Source organism: Argentina silus, assembly GCF_951799395.1.
Source record: "Argentina silus genome assembly, chromosome: Y".
NCBI lineage: Eukaryota > Metazoa > Chordata > Actinopteri > Argentiniformes > Argentinidae > Argentina > Argentina silus.
In genome coordinates, this window is record NC_139654.1 from 15,440,299 (window position 1) to 15,462,455 (window position 22,157).

General features: G+C 45.9%; 1 long non-coding RNA gene across 1 annotated transcript; it reads right to left on the bottom strand.

The window, feature by feature from the left end:
* Nucleotides 1-1,143: 1,143 nt before the first annotated feature.
* On the bottom strand, nt 1,144-2,819 carry LOC310823824. Its single transcript, XR_014554971.1, has 3 exons — nt 1,921-2,819; nt 1,508-1,810; nt 1,144-1,279 (listed from the first exon to the last, which is right to left on the bottom strand). It is a non-coding gene; the product is annotated as an uncharacterized lncRNA (long non-coding RNA).
* Between the last annotated feature and the right edge of the window lie 19,338 nt (nt 2,820-22,157).

Here is a 22,157-nt window from a genome sequence, read left to right on the forward strand (position 1 = left end):
CATTTCAAAAGCCGTGATTGGTTGATCCTACAAGTTTGATGAAAATGAACTTTTGGTGATAATGAGCAAAGGATGTACCCTCAAATCAATAAACATAATTATACACTCTAATCTTATGCAGACTATAATTGTAAATAATATTTCACATTCAAGAAAATATCTGGAAAATGAATAGTAAGCTGTAGGGGTTATAGCCTAACATTAGAATCTAAAATATGTGAAAACTTAAGCTCATTACACCCTGTTCAAATAATGATTTGTGTCTCATTTGCTCATATTAATATCCTAGCTGGCATATTTTGTACTTTCACTTCCATATGGACCCCATTGAAAACAAGATGGCCTATCTCAAGGGGCTGTCCTTAATGAAGTAGAAATTGCAACGTTACAACTCAGTGTGAACTTAACGAGGGTAACACAGCTCAGCTTTTAACAATGTCTGTGATTGCTGGCTGGTCTATTTATGAAGGCTTGTTAACAAATATCCTACAAACACAGAAAATGGAGAAAAAAAGGAATCGCAAGCCGAACTGGACTGAGGAGCAAGGTTTGTTGCTGGCCCAGTTGGTGAACGAACATAAAGGTATGTTACGAGGAAAATTTGGCCCAACTGTCACTAGCCAAGGCAAGAGGCGCGCCTGGGACACAATATCCCAAACAATCAATGCCTCTTTTCCACTGGTGGTGCGGACAGGCGACGATTGTGAGAAAAGGTGGTATGTGCTGCAGTCCAAGGCAAAATATGAGATTGCAGCACACAAGCGGGAATCCTCACTCACAGGTGAGCAAAATACTATGGCCTACCACATAATCTGGCAACTTGCTCCTGCTGGCAAAGTTAATTTACATGCCTAAGTACTGTGTTCATTGACTGTTTCTTTCTAGGGGGTGGACCACCTGCAAAGCGGCTGTCCCAGGTGGCCGACACTGTCTTTCAAGTCCTGGGACACTCTGAGGTCAGTGTCACCGGGCTGCCAACAGGCATTGACACGTCAATGATGCAGGCCCTTGAAATGCAGCAAAGGTAGGACACAGGGTTATTCATATCAACAGTGTTTATTCATTGCAGAAGCCATTTCATGTGTTATCCATGCTCATTGTATTAAATTAATTTAATCAAAACAATAATTAAACTAGGCCTATGTATTTCTGTAGCATGGAGCCATCACAAGAACCGGGCCCATCAAGTTTGCCGCCTGAACCATCTGCAGCTGCTACTCAGGATAGCCCGGCGGATCAAACACCATTCCCATCCGCAGCACCTGCTCCGTCAGCATCCCTGCTGGAGAGAAGATTGCAACTCACAATTGATGTGTTTGAACAACAAAAAAAAGTCCTTTCCCTTCAGGAGGAGTACTACCGCCTTAAAATTGAACACCTAAAAAATAAACCATTTAGAGATTGTGTTCTGTGTCTTGCATTTAACAATTGCAGGTGATGTGCAGTAAAACTGTGGTAGTTCTTAATACCATCACAAGTTCTCAAATGACATGGGGCTACAGCTTGCCTGAAATGTAAATTTGTGAAGTTTGCCCTGTAAGGCAGTCCACTCTGGGCTAGGTTCCCCTGTGGAATGTGAATATCTTCTTCACCACCATCCTCATCGTTGTCTCCATCCTCATCCTCATCGCCATCCTCCAGAGGTTCTGCAATCTGTCTAACCTTGCAAATATTGTGTAATATTGCACAGGCTATGATGACTTTGCTGACTTTTTCAGGCCTCAGCCGCACCTCTCCGTGGAGAACATGAAAGCGCCTCTTAAGCTGGCCTATGCCACGCTCCACCACCGCTCTTGTTGTCTTGTGGGCCCTACAATAGAATACAGACCTTTAATTATTTGATGGAAATATTGCACTACTTGGATGCTCTAACATATTGCTTGCATTTCATTTCCATGATTTTTGTATTGTTTGGCTTACCTGTTATAGTTTAGTTGGGGCCCTTGGCGTGGCTGGAGGTAAGGTGTAAGGAGCCATGGTTTGCATGGATAGCCACTGTCCCCTAACAAGTGGCAATTAGCTGGCACATAGCGTCTCTCAAAAAGCTGTCTGATGCCACTCTCGGAGAGCATTCTCGCATCATGTGTGGAGCCTGGCCATTTAGCCACAATGTCCAAAATCTTCCAGGCCGCATTGAACACTATTTGCACATTGATGCTGTGGAAATTCTTCCTGTTAACAAAGACAGCCTCGTCCTCTGATGGCGCAATTATTCTCACATGTGTTCCATCAATTACACCCACAACGCCAGGGAATCCTGCAATGTCCATAAATGCCCTTTTATGTGTGTGTAAAGTGCGGGCATCCAGCGGGAATGAAACAAATTGTGTCACAATATTAGGTTGTGACAAAGCTGTCAGTGTTTGGGTGATGACTCTGCTGACGGAGGATTGGGACAGACCGAAGTCATCACTGCTGCATTGTTGCATTTTCCCTGTTGCCAAATACCTCAGGGTTGTGATTACTTTCTTCTCCGGTGTAATAGCGTTGTGGCGTCGAGTTGGTGAAGTAATTGCATCTCTAAGGAGATCCACCACAAACATGATTCCTGCACGATCCAATCTGTAGCGTCTCAATAATTCCCTGTCATCCAGTGTTTGCAGGACATCTCTCCTGACTCCTCTGTTGGCCATTTTGTGCAGCTGCTTAGGGTAACTCCTAAGCCACTAAAAGTCCTCTTCCCTGCTCTTAGCAGATCTCGCCTTAGGAGCCCTTTTAAGCGCTAGGACTCTTGAGGAATAGCTTTTATATTAACTGGGATTTTCGTGTCACTTTTAGGGGAAATTCTAAGAAAACGTCATGCCTCTGAGAATTTTCTTAGAATTTGGCCGCTAGGAGCCACTTTTTGCACAAAAATTCTTTAGAGATACGGGCCCAGATTTAAATCCAATTGAACATGAATTTAATTTCCTGAAGATTTTAGGCAAAAAGACCTCAAAACAAACTGAAGATGGCTGCAGTACAGGCCTGGCAGAGCATCACCAGAGAAGATATCCAGGGTATAGTGGGGTCAATGGGTCGCGGATTGCAGGCAGTTATTGCATGCAAAGGATTTTCGACCAAATACTAAACATGAGTACTTTATTTGGATATTATATGATTTTTTCCAATACTTTTGAAAATAGGGGAAGTATGTTTAAAAAATGTTTACTTTCTAAATGGTGAGACCAATCTGAACACTGATTTAAAGCTGAGAATCTCTACTTTGACCCTATAGTAATTGTTTGATTTCAAAACCAAACTGCTGGAGTATAGAGCAAAAAGCAGATAACTTGTCCGTACAGGCACTGATGAACAGGCTATAATCGAGCTGCTGGGAAGTTGCTCCAACAGGCAGCATGTGCCTCTGCTCATGGCCGACAAAACTCCTATGGAAAGGTAACAATCGTGATTATACATCTGACTTATTCATTTGCTCCTCCTAGCGAAAGCTAACACTGTGTTGTGCAGTTTGATATAGATCATCATTATTATCTTTTCAAATAGTATGAACCTCTAATCAAGTTCAAATTCCAGCACTAAACATGATATGTCTCATAATAGCATTATGCAATCATTTCCCCCAAGAAATGTGCTAGAGAAACGACTGTGACTGAAGCAACCAGGTGAAATGTACATCCAGTACAAGAATAGCAAATAACACATTACACATACAAGTTCAATAGGGAAGAATGCCAAGTTTAACTTGATCGGAGTAAATATACAGCTGTATGAATTGTCAGTGTATTACGTAGTGTGTGATAGTGATATCCAGACAGCCGGTGTTGGTTCTTCCAGTAAAGTGGGTGGGTGGATGGGTGGGGGGATAGGGTTCCCTCAGACCCTGTTATAGCCATGCCTATGCCTGTCCAGGATCTCATGAAGGACCTGAAGTCCGAGCTCTCATGGAACCTTGAGAAACTTGTGCTGGTCATGTTGAAGACTCCAGCCCAGCTAGACGCATATGAGCTCAAAGATGCCATTAAGGTTAGCTTTTCACAATCCGCTTTCACACATTTACCTTCTAACTGTCTCTCTCTGTCTGTCTGTGCGTACATGCGTTGACTATGTTTTCATGGTCTGTGGGTCTGCTACCGAAACCAACAAACAGGTCATGTTTTAAATTCTGAAACTGATACTGGTTGGCAAAAGCAGAAGCCGAGTGGAAGTGTAACAAACTGTGTCTTAAGTCTAGGTGTAACCAACTGTGTCTGAAGTCTACATGTAACCAACTGTGTTCTTTTCCGCCGCCCTCGGCACTCTCCGTAACCCTTCCACCTCCCAGATACCCCCTATAGCCCCTAGTCCAGCTCCTTGTGATACCCTCCCTATTCGTGAACCTTTTGTCCCTGCGCCTGAACATTACGATGGCGATTTAGGTTTCTGTCAGGTTTTTTTAGTTCAGTCTTCGCTAGTGTTCGAGCAACAATCCTGTACCTATTCCTCCGATCGGTCATGTATAGCTTTTCTGATCGGATCTCTTAGAGGACCTGCGCCTCCGCCATTTGGGAATGACAGTCGGCGATCTGTTCTTCCTACGCCGATTTCACCCTGGAAATGCGTAAAGTTTCTGACCACCCCGCCCAAGGCAAGGACGCAGCCCAGCAACTTTTTTCCCTCCGCCAGGACTCTCGCAGCGTGGCCTCCCTAGCCATGAGTTCCGGACTCTCACAGCCGAGAGCGGTTGGAATGATGAGGCTCTCCAGGGCGCATTCCGGAACACCTTGAGCGACGCCATTAAGGACGAGCTGGCGTCCCGCGAGGACCCCCCAACCGTCTCCATAAGCGCCGCAGGGAGAGGTCCACCAGGGCACAGTCGTCCTTTCTGTCCCCGTCGGTGACTCCGCCCACTCCGCCTCCTAGAGGTTCGGAGTTCCACCGAGTATTCACCAACCACTCTGACCCCGAGCCCATGCGGTTGGGTAGAGCCCGGATGTCCCCGGAGGAGAGGGCTCATCGCCTCAGGGAAGGAGCCTGCCTGTACTGTGACCAGGGTGGCCACCTGATTGCTACCTGCCCCACCTGTCCTGGTCGCTCAGGAAAAGGGTCGCCAGTAAAGGGAGACATACTGGCGAGCTGAGCTGTTTGTTCCTCTCTCTCCCGTCCCCAACTCCCAGTCTCTGCTCCTCTTGGCTCTTATTGACTCCGGGGCGGATGAGAATTTCCTCGACCGGGAGGTGGCCAGACAGATGGGCATTGATCTCCAAGCTCTGGATTGCCCCCTGGAAGCCAGGGCCTCAACGGGATGCCGCTCGCCCTCGTCAATTCCTGGACTATTCTGTTAAGCCTCTCACTATCAGGTAATCACAGAGAGCTTATTAGATTCCATATTATCGACTGTCCCCACTCTCCTCTTGTGCTCGGTTTCCCCTGGCTCCAGAAACACAACCCACAAATGGATTTGCTCTCGGGTAAGGTTCGCTCCTGGAGTGATTTTTGCCACTCTCACTGTCTGCTCTCAGTTCCTGCTCCCTCTATCTCTGACCCACTGCCCCTGCCTGAGTCTATCAATCCCTCCTCTGTTACGCAGGAATACCACGACCTCACTCCTGTGTTTAGCAAATACCATGCCTCGTCATTGCCACCGCACCATCCCTATGACTGCGCTATCAATCTTCTGCCTGGTGCCTCCCTGCCCAGTGGTCGGCTGTACAATCTCTCCCGGCCGGAGCGAGAGATGATGGAGACGTATATTCGGGACTCTATGGCTGCATGTGTCCTTCTCCCTGGTGAGTGCAGGGTTTTTCTTTGTGGAGAAAGAAGGATGGATCAATGAAACCATGCATTGATTTCCGGGGCCTTAATAACATCACAGTCAAGAACAAGTACCCTTTGCCTCTTATCAACTCTGCTTTTGCCCCCCTCCACGGGGCGATCATATTCTCTAAACTGGACCTAAGCAACGCCTTCCACCTAGTCCGCATCCAGGAGGGCAATGAGTGGAAGATGGCATTTGACCAAAGGTTTCTCAGGGATAGTGTATAACATTCCATTCATTGAAGAAAGTTTAATTGATATAGAAGGAATACAGACACATGCATCCATTTTGTATACACCCCAAACACCAGTAAATCTATTAGGAAGAGACTTATTTTGCAAATTGAACACCACCATTCACTGCAACAGGGATGGTGTGTACATTCCCTAGAATGTCTAATCAGCTGGTGATGCCTGGCGAAGGAAGTGCCAGAGTGTTCTGGTCGACAGTGCCTCAGGATAATATACTGGAAGCCTGGTGGAAATGTGGAACAGAATGATTTGAGTACTGTAGTATGTGGTGGGCGAAGCCTGCAAAGTAATGAGACACAAATCAGACTATCATTGTACACTGTGCTATGATTCTACTGGACATGACGAAGAATACTACCAGGATTGGATGGAAAGGAAGGAGCACCGCCGGGAAATGTTGACACGTGCACATATACACGGAACATATACATTGGACCTGAGGGGGCAGCAGCAGTTGTAGGACTCACCCCACAACAGACTGAGTGGTACCTAATGGGGGACACTGCTCTCCCACACATCTCCCTCGCTGTCAGTGAGGACTTTGAGGCTAAAGATATGGGCCTGATGGTGAAGAGGCTGTCTGAACAACAGTGGGCAGACTCTCCCGACTGTGAAGGGCTGATCATGGGTACTGGACCTGCCTGGCAGTGTATGATGATCCCCACAGAAAAGTACAGACCGTCTGAGAACAAGGTACCCACTCAACCGATTGTTCCTATTATATTGTTAACTGAAGACTGGCTGATGTGCCACAGGAGCTATGGTCAATCGGAGGGGATGACATTGGCCTGATCAAATCAGCAGGGGCAGTAAGGATCCAGCTGAAGCCTGGGATGCAGGGTCCAAAACAGTAACAATATCCAATGTCAAGAGAGGGGAAGAAGGGATAGGGAACACTATCAAGGAACTACTCATAGCTAAAGTCACACCCAACTGTCACCTCCTGCAACATGTCTATCCTCCCTGTAAAAAAAGCAGGAAGCGGAAAATACAGAATGGTGCAAGATCTGAAACAACTCAACAGTATGGTGCTCGCTGAGCACCCAGTTGTTCCTGACCCCTCCACTCGAATGTACCTGCAGGAGCAACCTGCTTTACAGTAGTGGACCTGTGTTCTGCATTCTTCAGTGTCCCACAACACCCTGACTGTCAGTACCTGTTTGCTTTTTCTTACTGGAATCAACAATACACTTATCGGAGAATGCCGATGGGGTACACTGAATCTCCGTCAATATTCAACAGAGTGGTTAGAGAGGACCTGGCGGATGTATTCTTCCCAGCGGGAAGTACTCTCATCCAGTACGTGGACGACCTCTTACTCTGCAGCAGCTCAAAGGAAGCCTGCCACACAGACTCAGAAGCCCTGCTTGTCACGCCTGAGGTTGCTGTCTGGTTACTCTGGTGCCCTCCTCTGGCGCTCCGGGGCCAGTGCTCTCCCAATCTACCAGGATCCTTTTCACCTGTGTATTCTGTCTTGTGTTTGTTATATGTAACCTGTGTGTTCCCCATGTCTTTGTCAGAGATTCTCCCTGTCCGTGTGTGAGTACCCTGTCTGCCAGCCAGTTTTTGTATAGCCAGTTGTTTACCCCGTTGCCCTACTTCGTGTTTGCTATTCCTTAAATTTTACCTTATTCCACTTATTAAGTGAGTACCTTTGTTAACGGAGCTTGGTTTTCTCTTTGTTTATGTATTGTGCCCCGTTTACCTTATTAAAGACATTCCCTGTGATTAACTGTACACTCCTCGTCCGAGTATTTCTCTGCACTTGGGTCCACCGCATCATCACTTGCTAACACTGCTACAAGCACTGGCTGCTAAAGGACACAAGGTATCAAAGACAAAACTACAGCTTTGCTAGCCACGTGTGACGTAAGCCATGGAAACAAAGAGCTCACGACGGAACGCATCTCAACTATCTTACAAGTGCCGAAACCAAAGTCAGTAAGACAGCTCCAAGGGTTTCTGGGAATGACTGGATATTGCAGAGCATGGATGGGAGACTGTCGAGATTGCTCAGCCTCTGATTGTTGCCTGAACGAAGTCGGGAAGGATAGAGTGGTATGGACACAGGCAGCACACACCGCGTTTGTGAGGCTCAAGGAATGTCTGCATGCTGCCCCAGCACTCGGACTCCCTGACTATGAAAAACAGTTCTCCCTCTTCTCAGCTGAGAAGAATGGTTTGCGAACGCCGTCCTGACTCAACAACATGGAAGCAGCCACAAACCGCTGGCATACCACAGTACTCGATTAGCCAGTACTTGTGGCTAGAGGGATGCACTCATGTGACAGAGCATTGGCAGCAGCAGCTTTTGTGGTGGAGAAGTTGGCTTGGCTAACGGGACAAGACACCACTCTCTATGTCTCCCACTCTGTGCATGCCCTACTCAGCAGTAAACAGTCTCTGAGTGCACAACGTTGTTGTAGTGGTTTTGAAGTGCTGTTGACAAGCTCCCACCTCAACATCATTCGTTGCACAATCGTGAATCCTGCCCAGTTGTTGATGACACCTGATGATGGAACAGCGCATGACTGCGTGGAAAAAAGGAACACTAAATCACAAGCAAGACCTGACTTATATATAGAGCCGCTGACAGACCCTGACAAAGTGTTCTTCGTGAATGGATCAGCTTCAAGACTGAGCACAGAACAGAAACGATGGGTACTAGTAGTAATTGATAGGTTTTCCAGATGGGTGGAAGCGTTTCCAACAGCCCGAAATGACGCCAGTACCGTCGCAAAATGCCTGGCCAAAAAAGTATTTCCGTGGTTTGGTGTTTGCGACACACTATCCTCCGATAATGGGGGTACACTTCAAAACCATCTCATGACTGAGCTCTGTGAGACTCTAGGCATCAACCAAAAATTCTTGTGCGTTTACCACTCCCAGTCTGCAGGGATTGTTGAGCGTTGCTCGGAAGAACAAACTAGCAAAGGCTTGTAGGGAGACAAAACAGAACTGGGTTCAGTGCCTACCATTGGCACTCATGAGCATGAGGAATTCTAGAAATAACAACAAAGAACAACACATTTGACTCCCCACAAAATAATCTGTGGTAGACCAATGTCATTCCCTTTGAAAAGACCAGCTGGGGTGCTCCCTGCCATGGAGGTTTATGAACAAGAGATCGGTAGGTATCTGATAGGACTAACTTGTGCTATAAGGAGTGTGAATTCACAGGGGCACAGGGCCCTCCTCCAGATCCTGAGCCAGAGAAGGCTATAAACCCTGGTGACTGGGTGTACATCAAAGTGCACCAACGGAAATGGAAAGAGGCATGGGCCCCTACCAGGTGATCCTGAGCACCCCAACAGCAGTCCGGGTGGTGGAGAGGAACGTGTGGGTCCACATGAACCACTGCAGGCTGGCTCCAGATCCAGGTGCCAAAGGCGCTCCCGCTGCTGATGGTTGCTCGTGGGCCTCTCCTTTCTCATTGGAGGACTCACCACAATCCTCTTAGTAGAGGAGACACTAGCACACATCAAAAACAATAAACTGCATTTGGGTTTAACAGTTCTTCTCTCCTCATTCAGGATGAAGTAGCAGGTAGCAACATGTGGTACGCCCAGGTGACTCATTCAGTAAGACAGGCGGTAAAGACAGAGCCAGTTCTTCTCCAGGTACGTGAGGTTGCGAGTTTGGCAGAATTCCCTGCATATGCTACCCCCTTGAAAAAGAAGGATCAAACTTGTGCTCTTAAGGATTTACTGCAGAACAGACATAGGTCAGCCCACTCGAGTATTATATGGCGTTTGAATGGCTATTTCGCACCAGGAGCACTTTCAGTGTATCTAATTCTCTGTGTTGGAGCAAAATCAAGTTACGAGGCCATGTTACGAGTGTAAATGGAAGGATGGCAATTCATCACTAGAGCAATATTCTGCATGTCAGGGGTGTAAATGGAAACAAAGATGGGAAGCATACAGGAGTTGTAGCCCTAATGAGATTTGGTACGATCTTAGATGTAATAAGACGAATGAGCTTGTTTCCGCCCCAGTGAACAACAGGACTATCTACAATATTGAGGATTATGGGGATAAGCCTGAGGGGATACCTCTCCCGAATGTTATTGGGGTACCTGAGGAATGTTTCTGTCGAACTGGACGGGATATATCTAATAATTTAGGATTCACCCCAGGCTGTAAAACATATACCTATTCGGGGCCAAAGAGGGGACTTAAGATTAGATGAGATTCAACTTTGTCATTGCACAGAGTACAAGTACTGAGACAACGAAATGTAGTTTGGCATCTAACCAGATAGTGCAAAAGACATGAAATTGTAGACAGTGCATAGTATTACAGTGAGTATAAATAAATGAATATAATAAGTGAATATACTGTACATGAGATGAATATCAATATGATATGTACAGTTGAACAAGGGCAATAGGTCTTGATGTATGTTCCATATGTAAGATGTATAATTAGAGACCAATATCATAAATATGGTATGTGCAAACAAGCAGTAGTGCAAAAGCTAAATTGAAGTCCTGAGTGTGCAGCCAGTAGAGGTATGGGGGGAGTGTACACTGATACACAATGAGCTCCTTGGTCTTCTTGGTGTTGAGGGCCAGGTTGTTGTCGGCTTACCACACCGCCAGGTGCTGGACCTCCTCCCTCGTCGTTGTTACTGATCAGGCCTACCACCGTGGTGTCGTCTGCGAACGTGATGATGGTGTTCGAACCATGCACAGGCATGCAGCCCTGTGACTGGTGATCAGGGTCAGGGTGAAGGAGGTGTGGTTGTCTAACCTAACAAACTGGGGTCTGTTGGTTAGGAAGTCCAGGGTCCAGTTGCAGAGGGAGGTGCTGATGCCAAGGTCACTGAGTTTGATGACGAGTTTGGAGGAGATGATGGTGTTAAAAGACAACTCTCTTTTAGGACACAGTCGGGAGAAGTGCATAATGTCTCCACACGGCCCGCAATTACCCCTCTTGCCAGTCTGCTTACTATGGGTGAGATCTGGTATCAGTGTAGAAGTTTGATGTAGCTCTATTTGCCTGAGACGTGGAGTGGTTGTTGCCATATGATAGAATTGACACTGCCCAATGTCACCGTCCCTATTCATCAAGTTGTCCACCCTACTACGCCAGCTGAGCCGCAAGCCAGGGTCAAGAGCAGAGAAGTGGGGAATAGGGTTGTTCCCATGGTATGGGGTTACTTTCTTTGCTGAACATCTAGACATTCTGACCGACACCTTGCAAGGCTTCGCTGACCAGACTATGGAAGGATTTAGAATCCTCTCTGGGCTGACCAATCCCATAGGATGACGTAACTGAAGCAGGAAATGGCCCTTGACTATATCTTAGCCCATGAAGGTGGATTGTGTTGTCTTTGAATCTCACAGAAAGGTAGGTTGTCACCTAGGTGCAGAGTTGGAGTTCAGTAGGGTGACAGCCGCAGGGAAGAAGCTTCCTCTGAACCTGCTGGTTCGGGTGCGGAGAGACCTGTAGCGCCTCCCGGAGGGGAGTGGGGTGAACAGTCTGTGGTTGGGGTGAGAAAAGTCCTTGACGATGCTGCGTGCCTTACGCAAGCATCGCTTGCCCTGGACAGCCTCAATGGAGGGGAGTGAGGAACCGGTGATGCGTTGGCCAGTTTTCACCACCCTCTGCAGTGCTTTCCGGTCAGAGGCAGAGCAGTTGCCATACCATACTGTGACACAGTTGGTGAGGATGCTCTCGATGGTGCAGCGGTAGAAGTTCACCAGGATCTGAGGAGACAGATGGACCTTCTTTAGTCTCCTCAGGAAGAAGAGACGCTGGTGAGCCTTCTTGATCAGGGTAGAGGTGTTGAGGGTCCAGGAGAGATCCTCAGAGATGTGGACACCCAGAAACTTGAAGCTGGTGACTCGCTCCACCTCAGTCCTGTTGATGAGGATGGGGGTGTGTGTGCCAGCTTTTGACTTCCTGAAGTCCACAATGAGCTCTTTGGTCTTCCTGGCGTGTATCATGTAGCATTACATGATACATAGGTAAGGGTAAATGGGGATAAATTGGCTTCAGGTGTTCATCCACACCTCCAACCCAACATGGGACCTGATGATCCAAATCTTGGCAATAAAGCTAGATTTTTCAAGCTGATGTATAATATTGTTGTTTGATGTGAAGGAACAGGTCCTCCCTTTAACAGATGGGTCAGAACGTATCTTGACGTAGCCTGCGTTGCGAGGGCTGGTAAGGGGTAAAGTGAGACTGGGATAGTCTCAAAGGGGGGAATGTGGAAGGCAGATCATTTTGTATAACTATAATTGCATTTATTAAGCATTTTGTAAAACTATAATTGCATTTCTTAATCATTTTGCATCACTATAGTTGCATATATTATAGAACACAATACAGAGTAATATGTATGTACAACCAAGGTTAGTCTGGGAGACATTCCCGTGTGGTTGGGTGCTGGGGGGAGAGGGGACTGGTACCCCCAATTCAGTCATGGGATCGGAATGTTGAGAAACTGGAGAATAGGCCAAGAAAGAGACTTATATGGCCTGGCCATACGATGGAATGGAATGTATAGGAAACTTTCCCTCCTATAAGTAATGCACCCTTTTCTTTGTACCCCCGACTTACTCTGGTTATCTCTTAGAGAGAGACACTATTGTACTACTGCAAGCTTGTATTAAAACATATTATTAATCATTGTTCTTGGATTTGTACGTCTTCATTCACTGAATTTTGGAGTTCGATGCCCAACCAAATTTATGAGGAGGAAATAAGAATTTCCTCCACGTTGGGCTCTCAGTGAGCATAAGGACTTGTTGATCCTGTCCTTGACACTTCTCCGGTCTCCATCGGTCATGGTTGGAAACTGTTGCGCTGTTGTGTCCATGACGAAGTCCCTGAGATTGAGAGGCAAGCCCCACTTGCCCCGTGAACAATCCAAGTTGGTGTTGGTCACCAATTCTCTGTACCGCTCTTCGGTTATGGACTTCCGGAACAGCAGGTAGCCACAACGGTGTGGACGGCCGGCACATAGTCTGGCTGGTCTCTAGTGGAAAATCAGCAACGGTGATGCCGGGGTGATTGTCCACTTGACTCATTATATGACTGTTATCACAGCCCTCAAATACTTTTAATTCCAAATTCCAAATATTAACACACACTGTATTAGGCCTGCCCAATCTGCTCAAATACATTTCAATAGAATTAAGGGGGAGGTGGGCGGATTGTAGTGTATTTGGCATTCATAATCGTTTCCCATTAACAAACAAAAGCCTGACAATTTATCTAGCCAACTGGAGAACTAACTGGAGAAAATCAATTCGAATGATCGCACTCCTCCCCTAGAACAGTACAGTTCTTCATTTAACAAATTCCGTTCATAGTTCATAGTGTCGCCGAGGGCGAGATTAGTATGGCCTTTTCCCGGCCTAAACACCATTCCCAACGTTACCCAGTTAAGCACAGCAGGAATGGCCTATGGAGGAGAAGTGTCCTTCCTTGATTTGATCTATGAAATGACCCAGTTTGATGTGTAACTGATTGATGACAAGTTGAATCAAAAGTGTATAACCACTGATTAATGATAAGTTGATTCAAAAGTGTGTAACTGATAAGTTGATTCAAATGTGTGTAACTGATTTATGATAAGTTGAGTCAAATATACAATAGGTTAATGATAAATGAGTTCAAGTATGTGCAAAAGGCAAAACTTAACAAAATAAATGATAAAGGTAGTGTATGACTCCAGGTCAACATATCTAGTTGGACCTCGTAGTGATAACGGTTAAACTGATACTGAAGTAGGCAACCAAACCATATTAATGTTTGACTGTATAATTCTTACCCAGAAATGATTGCTGAAGTAGGCCACCATATTAATGTTTTACTGTATAATTCATGTGGGCTAATGATAATTGTATACCATATGTACTAGATGTTAACTTTGAGAAAGGCCTAGATTTTTATGTTACGAAAATAGAAAAGAATTGCATAAGTCCACAATAAGAAGTGGCCTTGAGTCCAGTATGAGCAGGAGAGTGATAAGTATGTCTAGTAGACATAACAACAGGTGCCCTTAGGACATGCCCAAGCATGAATGCGAACTCAGGGTGATGTAATGAACTAGATCGAATTCTATGCTTCACTGAGAACTAGATCGAATTCTATGCCTGACGTAATGAACTAGATAAGAAAGGGTGGGGGTAAAGGAAAGCCCCATTGAAGATTATAAAAAGAGCTCCCTGGAGCAGTACATCGGTCATTCCCCGCTGCGGAGCGTAACACCTGAAGGACCGGAGCAGGACCGAGTGTGTTGAAAACCAAATACTCTAGCAGATTCTCCTTGTCCGGAGCTCACACTCTGATTGAATTCTGACTGTCGGCCTCGCCACACTAGTACAACGGAGGACCTTGGCGGACCTTTTTGTTTGTATAACAACAGCTCTGGCGGATAGAGGACCCGGCTTCGCTCTGGACAAGTGAAACTGGGACTTCTCTAAATTTCACAGGCAGAGTAGGGACAGACTGATAGGTTTTATTATTTTCTAATTTTTATAATTATATTATATATATTATAATTTTTGAATACTAGCATTTTACCATTTAATCATTCTGCCTGTAATGCTGTAATGTTTTAAGCCATCATTAAATAATTTAACCTGCATTTAAAGGAACAGTTCACAATTTTAATTCTTAATTTTTATTTTTATTATTATTTTTTTATTATTTCTTATTTTTATATTTTTAGTCATTCCATCCCTCATAAGCCTTTTACCTCCTCCTGGTAACATAAAATATTATAGATTGCTGTGCATAATACATCTTAGGATCTGAAGGGTTATATCTGACCTCTTATTACCTCCTTTGGGTAAATTATCCTTACCGATAAACCCTTTATCCGCAACCACACCAACTGGCACTCACATAAGATTAGAGCGGTCGTTAACCATAGAGACTACCCACTTCGGTGTACAGTTTTTAGGTTTGGGGAGATTTTTCAGTTCAGCTGAGGTGGGTAGAGGAAGATATGGGGGAGAACTATGGGATGTAGACCGTTAACAGCGGAGTGAATCTAATCGACACCAACCTACATAGGACCAGTCAGCATCTGACAGGGTAAGACCCCTCAGGCTGAGGATCCATAACAAGATCTGAGGTTGGTCGGGAGTTCTGTACTGAGCTACCCGGGAGACAATAGAAGATTGACGGCACCTCCCAAATAGGCAATGGCATTATGATAAAAAATGTGTACACAAAACAAGATGACATTATAAAGGCTGTTTGTATTTGCAACAATATGGAATGAGCGAAACCAAGGGGAATACTGTCCATGTCTACGATTGTAAAATGTCCATTCCAGTCGGCTATACGGACAAAAAAGACACGCCTCTGCTGTGGAAGACATTGAAGAGAGACGCCCCCAAATTTGTTGTCAATAATGGTTGTCATTTTTACCAACACGGCCTCTCAATAGTGTCTTATTCGTCACCAAAAATATCCGACTCTGCCTCTCTCGCCAGGAGTTGAATGTTTAATCTTAGGATATACTGATGGGGGAGGGTAATCTTTTTCTTGATTGTTTCCGTTTAACAAACAACGGCGTGACAATTTATCCAGCACGCCCTCTCCTTCAAACGATCCCTCAAAAAGCGCTATACAAAATAAATGCATTGTTATTATTATTACATTGTGTGAACGAGAGAAGGCTGCCCTTGCTGAAAATGTGGACGTTCTATTATAAATGTAGGCTACCTTTCTACCCAGTCTCAATTCCACTGAAACCCAAAATATTTGTTGTTATTATTAAAGCCGACTCGTGCTTTCATGTTAGACTGCGCTAAAACATTCCCTGTTTCTCTACACTGTGAGAGAATGCGTGATTTGCAATTCATGATCTGCTATAATAAACTTGCTTTTGCCAATCTACATGGACACTGTATCTGATGAGGCAAACCATTCTCTTTTCAAACATCCTTCACAGCTCTTCTCACCACCTTGTGGTGGCTTTCGGCAGCACTTCACACCGTGTATACGGTGCACTGGCAGCTTTGAAGTGCAGCGGCGGTGTGCAGGGATTAAACCCCTGCCAACTGTACCACCTCATCTGTGAAACATGGTGCAGGGGGTGTTAGGTTTGGGCATGTATAGCTGCCACTACATCTTGTCTGCTCGAGTGTAAGCATTTGCCTCCAAATTCATTGGTTGGCGCTACATCATACAGTAAAACAATGACCCAAAACGTACTGCCAAAGCAACTAGGGAATTTTTCAGGGTCAAAAAGTGGAAAGGTCTTGACTGGCCAAGTCAATCTTCAGATTTAAATTCAACTGAACATGCATTTCATTTCCTGATGATAAGATTTTAGGCAAAAAAACCTCAAAGCAAACAACAATTGTAGATGGCTGCAGTACAGGCCTGGCAGAGCATTACCAGAGAAAATACCCAGTCTGGTTGGGTCAATGGGTTGCAGACTTCAGGCAGTTATTGCATGCAAAGGACTGTCCACCAAATAGTAAACATGAGTGCTTAATTTGGACCTGTCCCATTACTTTTGGGTAGGTTATAATGCAAGATTTTGCATTATAACCTGTTGTCTATTTTCTAATGATTGGTTAATTGTCTCTTGAACAAATATTACCTTTATGTCAATCAGATTTCAATTCAAATTTCAGTTTTAATTGTTACACCCCTGTTCCAGTGGTTCCCCCATCAGTAGCCTCCCTTTCAGAGAAGCTCAAGGGAAAAGAGTTATGTTACAAGTCATTGACAAGGCATTTCCCCTATCCCTTCTCTCAAGTCTGATATGTTCAGGGTTAAATGTTGGTATGCACGTATTGTCAGCCAACGACAATCATATTCTTTTATTGAATCCTTTCTTAGAACTTCTGCCTCTAACGGTGTAACAAGGTTCGTTGTACACAGAGGCAGACGTAGTGTTCGGTTAAGGGAATAGTCCCGTTTATTCATAAATTCCAGTAATGTTCAATGTTCGTATTTGGCTTCCCCGCCCTCTAAACCCTCGGCAACTTTCCAGGTGCCGGTCTTTCGTTCTTTCTCCTGCTCCGCCGTTCCCAGCCCACCTACTGAAAAGCAGAGGCACACACATCTTAAGCATTTCGTTAAACGAGGCTTCATTCGCACCCGGTGTGCAAGAAAGCCTCGTCCCCCGTAACCCTGGCCACGGTCCTATAGCGCCCTCTACAGGCCGAACGCTACATGTCCCCCCACAAACGGTATGTTCATATCTTGTGTATTCACACTTTGCTCATACAGTCATGAGAAAAAGTTAGGACACCCCCCAAAATATTAAGTTATTCTCTTAAAAATATGGACATATCAATATGTTATCTTCTTTCTAACAATGTCTATAGATAAAGGGGATGTAATTGAACAAAAAACTATGAAAATGTAACTTTGTAATCATTTATTTAACGAAAAATTAACAATAATGCCAATTCCTACTGAGGAAAAAGTTAGGACACCCTATGCCCTAATAGCTAGTATTGCCCCCCTTGGCTGAAATAACCTCAATTAGACGTTTCTTATAACTGTCTACAGGTCTCTGACATCAATTGGGAGAAAGTTTTTCCCACTCCTCCTTGCAGAATTCTTTCAGCTGTGTGATGTTCGAGGGGTGTCTTGCATGCACAGCCAGTTTCAAATCAATCCACAGCATCTCAATAAGATTAAGATCCGGGCTTTGACTTGACCATTCCAGAACTCTCAATTTATTTTTCTTGAGCCATTCCTTGGTAGATTTACTGGAATGTTTTGGGTCATTGTCATGTTGCATGGTCCACATCTGCTTCAGCTTCAACTTTCGAACAGATGGTCTCACATTTTCCTCAAGCACCCTCTGATACAATACAAAATTCATAGTGGATTCTATGATGGTGAGCTGACCAGGCCCTGCTGCAGAAAAGCAGCCCCAAACCATGACATTTCCACCCCCATGCTTCACAGTTGGTATGAGGTTCTTGTTCTCAAATGCTGTCTTGGTTTTGCGCCAAACATGTCTACTCTTACTGTGCCCAAATAGTTCAACTTTGGATTCATCTGTCCAAAGCACATTGTTCCAGAAGTTCTGGTCTTTCTCTAGGTGTTCTCTGGCAAACTTTAGTCTTGCCCTGATGTTTTTTTTTGACAGCAGGGGTTTCCTCCTTGCACACCTCCCATGTAATGCAAACTTGTTCAGTCTCTTTCTTATGGTGGATGCATGTACTTTGACATCAATTGTGGCAAGAGATACCTGTAGGTCTCGTGATGACATTCTGGGATTGTTGGAGACTTCTTTAAGCATCTTTCGGTCAGCTCTTAGGCTGAACTTGCTTGGGCGGCCTGACCTGGCCATGTTGGTGGTGGTTTTAAATGTTCTCCACTTGTAAATTATTTTCCGGACAGTGGAATGGCCAATTTCGAATAGTTTGGAGATCTTTTTATATCCCTTCCCAGACTCATATGCATCTACAATTTTTCTTCTGAAGGCCTCAGAGAGCTCTTTTGATCTCGCCATGGTGATGCAACTCACTTCAACAATCAAGAGCAAACCAAACTAAATATCTGAGGTTTAAATAGGACAGGCTCCTCCAAAATCCTCTGTAACGATGTTCTAATCATTTGCACCTGATGTGGTGCTCTTTATTATAATTGTAGGCATTTTAAGTGGAACTAAATGTAGGGGTGTCCTAACTTTTTCCTCACAAGAAGATTGCATTTCTATTAATTACATTTTACCAATAATTTTTTAAATAATTTGTTTCAGTTGTATTTGTTTAGTTATATTACCAATTATCAATATTGTTCAAATGAATATCAAATGTCCATATGTTTGAATATGTTGAAGAAGACAAAGGTTTTCATAGGGTGTCCTAATTTTTTCTCATGACTGTAATTCTTGTAGTAAGCCACGAATGCTTATTTTTGATACATAAACACTGTCCTCATTTATCCTATAATGCCTCAAACTAATTTGAGTGCTGTGGTAATCTGCTAGGAACTAAGCAAGCAATATATTTTAACAGGTTGAGCCTAGAAATGACTTCATGATCCTTTAGTTGCGTTGTAAACTTGTAAAGCGTCAGTGGACAACACGATTTGGATGTCGTTTGCCATTCGTAGCCTTTTCATTTCTGCTATTAGTTTCTTGCTTATAATTGGGAGAGATATTTCAGACATACAAATTGCATGACAGGAAATGTCTCTTACTTAAACTAGTAATTTGCATAAGAGCTTCCCGACTAAATCAATATTCAAAGACTCTAGAGTAAAGCTCTCGCTGGGACCACAGTGTTTAAGAGTCTTTTGACTATAAATCTCAGGCTCACTATATTCGGCTAGTTACGCAAGTAAGAAGCCAATCTATAATCTTGAATTAATTGGAGTCAGGTGGAACTTGATTAAACAAACTATCATTGATTCCCTGATCAATCCAAGAATATGTGACGTCTATAACGTTGTGTCCCCTAAATTGTGGGAAATTCCCAGTCAATCACTCAAATGGATGTGTGGCAACCAACAGATAACATGTTTTTCTTTCCACGTAAAATTTAGAACCCATGGGTGGATACTGTTGACGGATTTTGGTTGCGCCAGCCTTGATTTAAATGTGTATACCTATTTACAGTTGAATGCGCACGCCTGGCGGACATCCTGAAGAAATCGCACCCTCGCCATTTGTCAATTCCAATGCGATTGTAATGTGTCTCACACCTTGTCCTTTGTTGGGAAAGGGACAGTGAGATGTCCTTTGATTTATTCGGGTTAGGCCCATGGCCACCAGTCTCCGTCTTGTCCTCGACACACGTCTACGTATGGTTAAAACTTATAGTCATATGTTGCTTTGAAACTGTTAAATTTGTTATTTTGTTGATACTCTATTCTCATTCTTCCTATGTGCATTAATGTGATGTTGTGTGCTCAATAAATGTTCTGTTAAAACAGCACAACATAATCGTGACCAGGTTATCACAGAGTTGAATCTAGGATTTGATATGATTGAGTGTCTGTCATACAGGGATGAGCAAATCATTGTCAGTCATTATTAACCATGAAATATCTTTTGGAGTCAGATATAACTGTAGTGGTGTCCGTGTACACAGAGGCAGACGCAGCGGTGTAGTGAGGGAAAGGTCCCATTTATTCATACAGTCAGTAATCGTTAGGGTTCAATAAGAGTTCGTTGGCTTTCCAGCCTCGTCAGAGCGTCTCTCTCTCTCTCTCCACTGTCCGCTCTCCGCGCCTTTCTCGCCGTTTCCAGCCGAGCTACTGAAATGGCAGAAGCACACACATCTTAAACATTCGCCGACGAGACTTAATTCGCAGCAGGTGTGCAACAAAAGTCTCGCCGACACAACCCCGGCCACGGTCCTGTAGCTCCCTCTACAGGCCGAACGCTGCATGTCCCCCCACATACCCCCACCGCCCGACACAGGCCGGGGACCCGACGGCCGACGACCTACTCCCCCCCCCCTGCACGGGAGAGGAAGTCTGCCACGACCATCTGCGCCCCCGGTCGGTGCACGACGGAAAAGTTGAAGGGCTGCAACGCGAGGTACCACCGGGTGATCCTCGCGTTTACATCCTTCATGCGGTGGAGCCACTGGAGGGGGGCATGGTCGGAGTAGAGGGTGAAGGCGCGACCCAGCAGGTAGTAGCGGAGGGTGCCGGCCCTCCCTCTCCGACAGCTTGCGGCTCAGGTACAGCACCGGCCGGTCGGCCCCCTCCACGCGCTGGGTCAGCACTGCTCCCAGCCCTCTATCCGACGCGTCCGTCTGTAGGGAGAAAGGGAGGTTAAAATCAGGCGCATACAGGACCGTTTCTCCACAAAGAGCCCCCTTAAGGGCCTCGAACGACCCCTGGCACTGGCCCGACCATTGGACCGGATCCGGGGCACCCTTCCGGGTGAGGTCCGTCAAGGGACTGGCCAGCTCTGAAAACCCTGGTACGAACTGGCGGTAATATCCCGCCAGCCCCAGGAAGGCCCTCACCTCCTTCTTTGTCTTGGGCCGGGGAGAGGCGGCGATGGCCGCAGTCTTTTCAATCTGCGGTCGCACCTCCCCCCGTCCCAAGTGGTACCCCAGATACCGGATCTCCCTCCGCCCGATCACGCACTTTTTCGGGTTGGCCGTCAGCCCCGCCTGCCTCAGGGACCGCAGAACAGCAGCCACACTCCGCACATGCTGCGGCCAGGTGTCACTGTGAATGACAATGTCATCTAGGTAGGCCGCAGCATAGGCGGCGTGTGGCCGCAGAATACGGTCCATGAGGCGCTGAAAAGTGGCTGGGGCTCCGAACAACCCGAAAGGGAGCACGGTGAACTGGAATAACCCGAGCGGAGTGGAGAATGCCCTTTTCTCCCGGGACACCGGCGAGAGTGGAATCTGCCAGTATCCCTTCGTGCAATCCAATGTCGTGAAGTACCTGGCCGTACCAAGCCGGTCCAAGAGCTCGTCGACCCGGGGCATCGGATATGCATCGAACTTGGAGACCGCATTAACCCGTCTATAATCCACACAGAACCGTATAGCCCCATCTGGCTTGTTGACAAGCACGATGGGGCTACACCAATCACTGCGGGACTCCTCGACCACACCCAGCTCCAGCATAGCTTCCAACTCCGTGCACACAACGTTTCGTTTGTGCACCGGCAACCTATAGGGACGCGTGCGCACCGTTAAACTCGGCTGCATTTCAATATGGTGGTCGATGAGCGTAGTCCGACCGGGCAGGGGAGAGAACACGTCAGCGAACTTAAGCTGCAAATCTGCAACGTCCGCGGCCTGGCTAGCAGAGAGATGGTTATCAATATCGACCGGAGTGCTAACTTTCGATTTTGGGACTTCCGGACCGAACTCCTCTCTCTCCGGAATTACCGTAGCCAGAGCAACCGTGACCACGTCGTTCCATTTTTTTAGGAGATTGACGTGATACACCTGCAAGCTATCCCCCCGGTCCGAGCGTACAACCTCATAATCCACGTCCCCCATGCGACGTGTGACCACAAACGGCCCTTGCCACTTCGCGAGTAATTTCGTGCTGGAGGTGGGTAACAGTACGAGCACCTTGTCTCCCGGTGTAAACTCTCGTAGGGTAGACCCCCTGTCATACAGGCGTTTCTGACGCTCCTGGGCTTGCAGCAAATGCTCACGTGAGATAGCCCCTAGGGCGTGGAGCTTTGTGCGCAAGTCGAGGACGTACTGGATCTCACTCTTACTGTCGCTAGACCCT